Below are 5,305 nucleotides of genomic sequence, written 5' to 3'. Positions count from 1 at the left end.
CTGTAATATACACTACTGCACTCTAAATTGGCACTGCTGAATGCAAAACTTACACAGCTGCACTCTAAGATGGTACTTGTCTCTAATATACACCTCTGCTCTCTCAATTGAGAATGCTGGACCCAGAACTTGCACATCTGCACTCTAAATTAGCACTGCTGCAAACTCAGTTGGCACTATTGCACTCTAAAATGGGCACTCCTCTCTAATACATTCTACTGCACTCTAAATTGCCAGTATAACACTCAAAGCTTGCACAACTGCACTCTAAATTAGCACTGCCAGACTTCAGCTGACTCTCTAATATCAGCTTCTTGAGACCCTCACGAGTGAGTAGTTGTGCTTTATAATAACTGATTAATTGATTGATTGATATACACTCGTGCACTCTAAATTGACAGTGCTGCACTCAAAGCTTGCACAGGTGCACTCTAAGTGGGCACTGCTGAACTCTCAGCTGGCACTGTTGTGACCTGAGCTGGCACCGCTGTGCTCTGAGTTGCAACACTGAATTCTAAGTTGGGAATGCTGCAAACGCATTTGGCATTGTTGAACTTTGGGTTGGCAATGTCGCACACTCCGCTCTACTGAACTCGTGGGTGGCACACTTGGCAGGCAGCTGGCACTGCTGCACTTCCTACCATTGTACTGATGCACACTCGGTTGGCACCACTGCATTCTTTAAGATAACATTGCTGAGTACTGGCCCTGCAATGCCCCATACCCAGCTGGCACTCTGCACTCTTTATTCTGGCACTGCTAGAGACTTTAGGCTGGCAATGTGCAATCTTGTTTTCCATGAATGCCCCAGTGTAGCACTGCTGCATGTTAGATTGGCAGTGCTGCACACTCAGCTGGCACCCTGACCTCTGTGTGGGCACTGCCACACTTCATCTGCTGAGACCTCATTTATCTCTCCTGCACATCCTGCTGAACTGTAGAGTGGCCCTTCTGCCCTCAAAACACACTACTGAGCCATCAGGTTTCTCTACATTGGCACTGCCATACACTTGGCTTGCACTCCCACCACTGACCAATCTCCAGCCTGACAGTTCTATCCCCTCCAAGGGGCAGCACAACACCAGGAGACCAGGGGCAGCACCAGACAGAGTCACCAGCAAGCCAAGGTTGGCACCACCAGACAGAGTCACCAGCAAGCCAAGGTTGGCACCACCAGACAGAGTCGGCGTTAGGACCTTGGACCAAGCTGGTCACCGAAGAGCAGGCGCTCAGCCCCAGGTCAGTATCACCAGGATCTGCACCTTCTTGGGATGGATGTGGTATGTCAGCGACACGTGCAGGAACCCCGTTACACATTGGAGGTCATTGCTGGCAGACACCCCTGTCCACCATGTTTGATTGACTGAGGAGTTACCAAACTGGGGCACATTGTTTAAATGTGTCATATTTACATGTTGCTTTGTTGCTGAAATATGGTGGTGCAGTAGCAAACGAAAGTGCCCCCCCACCACCCACAGGTAATCTGATGCTCCCAGTTACTCCTCAGCCTGCCCCCCACAACCCCCAGCTCCAGCTTGGGATGGTCAGGGGTCCTCCTACTACCCCTTTGACATCCCATAGCTTCAAGTCCTACTCTATTCATCTTGGACATCCAGGTTAAGAGTTGAAAGGTCAGGGGGGACTTCCTGTGGGTCTTGTCCTATGTGCCTGTTTTACCTTTACAGGAGATAGGTCTAAGGTCAGGTCCCCTGTCTCTCTCACGCCCCTTCTTTCCTGGACCCACCTCCCCATCCCACCTCCTGTTCAGTAGCTTAAAAGCTTTTCTTCCATGGGGTGACTCATAGCACCCCCTGCCTCAGGTCACCTCATCCCAGCCACACTGAGGGGCTGGGCCAGCACTTCTCATGAGTGGGGCCTCACACGCCACAGCTGCCCCAGTCCATCACTACTAGGGTGTGCGAAACTTGCTTTCATTCAAATAGTCAACATTTCAATAATATTGTGTTACATTAAGTGTAATTATGCAAATGTAAATCTGTCATTTATTGCTAGATTTTAGTGTCGATCCGAGTCCTTGTGTCGCATTTTGACACAAAGATGCATTTCGCACTAAAAAAAGGTGCGAAAAGAAACAGGAACACCAATCACTCGCTTTCTGCTGCTCCCACGTGTTTACGGTAAGCAATTTCAGGAACATCGAATTTGAAATTCCAAAAATTATGCAAATTACCCCAGCCTAATTTACATTTCACCCCAGCCGAAGCCCGAGTGGACTCCTCATGGCGTAAGCTATGGCTGGTGGTAGGGGGGCGCTCCCTTGCCATCCCGTGGGGTGTTTGCTCTGCGTCCAGTTACCGGGGCCCTCACAATCCCGTGCATCCCCAGTGGCACCCACGGCCACGTGCTCCAACACGGCAGCTTTTGTCCTCCGAGGCACCGTCTCAGCGCTGCGAGCCCAGGCGTGAAGCGCTATGTGGATGCTACAGTAGAACATGATACAAAGCACCAGGCCAAGGAAGGCTATAGCCCTCTGAGGCACCGTCTCAGCGCTGCGAGTCTAGGCGTCAAGCGCTATGTGGATGCTACAGTAGAACATAATTCAACGCACCAGGCCAAGGGCAGCTACAGGACTTTGAGGCACCGTCTCAGCGCTGTGAGTTCAGGCGTGAAGCGCTATATAAATGCCGCAGTAGAAAATAATACATCGCACCAGGCCAAGGTCGGCCCCACATGCCCAAGAAAAAGTCCACACCCCCAAAGTGAGGTGGAACCAGGTCCTAGCGCCGCATGGTAGAGGTCTGGCCTCTCCGCTCATCCTCTCGCATCCAAGCGACCTTTTCCCGCTCATGAATAACTTTCCTCTGATAAATTTAGCCTCCCGACAATAACGAGCCACGTGACCCGACGGATGGCACTATGAAAGTGATGAGCGGAGGGAAACTTCCTGTTTGACCTCCGCAGAGCATCAGCTGACCCGTGAGACCGCTGACTCAGCCGCCCTCCTCTCGAGGAGGGAGTTATGGGAGTGAAAGAGACGGGAGAGATCCCCCCTCACCCTGAGCCGAACAGACCCTGGAGAGGGGTGTGGCGAGGAGAGCACCTCCACACCCCGAACAGCACGCACCACTGGGGGTGTGAGAGGGGGAGTACCCCCTCACCGGGGGAAAAAGAAAAGACCACTGCGGGTGAGAGGGGGGGTCAGAGGAGGGGAGCACCCCTTCATCCGGGACTAAAGAAGAGACCACTGGGGGTAAAAGGGGGTCCGACTCCCCCTCCCACCTGTAAAGGAAGAGTTACGGAAGTGACAGACAAGAAAGAACCGCCCCTTTCACCTTGAACAGAACAGACCACAGCCAGGAAGAGGGGGCGTGCGTAGGGAAGTGTAATGAGCCACCCAGACTACTGCAGGTGTCTTGGTGACCCGGATATGAATCATGGCCAGAAGTTATAAATAAAAGGGTGGAAGATGCTCGCTCAGGGTCTTCCTACCTCACGAAAGCAGGGGTCCCCCAAGGATCCATCATTTCACCTTTGCATTTCAACATCTATATGATATCATTACCAGAACTGATCAATGATTTTCAACTCAGGTGCTACAACTATGCAGATGACACAAATACTACTTAAATTGGAATGCTCCCCAAAACATTGAAAACTCACAAATCTTCAGTTGCCTCAGAGCCCTTGATCGGTGGATGACCTGGAGTCATCTCAAACTAAATGCCTCCAAAACAGAAGTACTCATATGTGGTGACTGGAAAAATTATGACCCTCTGTGCGTCTGGCCTGACTATCTTGGACCACCTCCTCAAATATCCAAGGAAGTGAAAAACCTTGGAATCTCCATGGACTCCAAGTTAACTATGAATGCCCAAGTGGACAAATTATCAAGAACAGGCTTCATCACCTTGAAGACTCTACGACGCATCTTCCCCCACCTCGGATTTCCACACAAGGTGCAAGCTACTATCTCGCTTGTACTATCCAACCTGGATTATGCCAATGGCCTCTACCATGGATCATCTCTATCGATTATGAAAAAATTACAACGTATTCAAAATTCCGCTGCCAGGCTACTATTACATGTAAAGCCGCAAGCCCACATCTCCCCTGCCTTGAGAGCACTACACTGGTTACCCGTTGCCAGAAGATCCACCTTCAAGCTGCTTTGTATCACCCACAAAGCTATACATGGAACAGGACCGCTTTTTATCAGAAACAAAATAACCAAATACATCCAACAAAGAAACCTCCGCTCAAGATTGGCACCCCGCCTTAGAACACCACCATACAAGAAAAAGACTATAGGTGGTACATCCTTCTCCGTTCAAGCAGCCAAACTATGGAATTCATTACCCCCATATAAGAGACACAGATAACTTTCTTGTCTTCAGAAAACTACTCAAGAGTTGGCTCTTTCCTTCATAACCACCATATTCAAACAACTATGGACTGCATATGCCTATGTTGATAAATATTTTTCTGATTATGTGTATATTTCTAGTTATGTATAGTTCTTTAGAAAATATGTATCGCTACTATGTCATAACAATAAACTACACACACACTCTTTAAACCTGTTTAACTAAGTATAATTACCCATGGTTCTAAATATGTATAGTATGTACATATATGTGTGTATTCATGTGTGTATGTATGTATGTATGTTCGGTGCTTGGCATGTTCGTGGGTCATTTCATGGCTCCTGGGTGGGTTGTTATACTAGATATCTATGAATTCCTGCTCTCATCTTATCACACTTATCTACCCATCATCATATGTCATGTCTCTATCAATCTATCCTCCATTCCCACTCTGACTCATCCCAAATCCCTTCTACTACTTTCATCTCCTAAATAACTCTGCCTAAGCTCTTCCCTCCGCTTCCATATCTAACTCACCAAACCTCACTTTACCACTATGACCTCCCTAACAACCCTACTAAATTCTCCTTCATTTATCTCACCCTGCTACGATGATCTCCCTAACCCTTCCACAGACTCTTCCCTCCTCCATCCTCCTTTACTCATCCCAAGCCTAAATCCTATTACCATATACTCCCAATTAACACTTCTGGATTCTTTCCTCCTCCACCTCTCCATTACTCCAGTCAATCTAACTAATAAACTCTTATATCCGCGGCTCAAATTAACTCATAATAATACTAAAACTGTACTCATATTTCCTGATACTAATTCATCACTAATTCTTGAAAGTTTCCGGTGTAGCGTGCTACTCGCCGAAAAGCGCTTCAATGCCTCGTCAGGGGTAGTAAGCGCTTGTAATGGGTTCTTTATCCCGAAACAAATAAAGGGGATATTGGAATAATTGACAGGCGCAGAAG

This window comes from Pleurodeles waltl, chromosome 12, assembly GCF_031143425.1.
Source record: "Pleurodeles waltl isolate 20211129_DDA chromosome 12, aPleWal1.hap1.20221129, whole genome shotgun sequence".
In the NCBI taxonomy this organism is placed as follows: domain Eukaryota; kingdom Metazoa; phylum Chordata; class Amphibia; order Caudata; family Salamandridae; genus Pleurodeles; species Pleurodeles waltl.
This window is presented reverse-complemented; position numbering follows the sequence as displayed.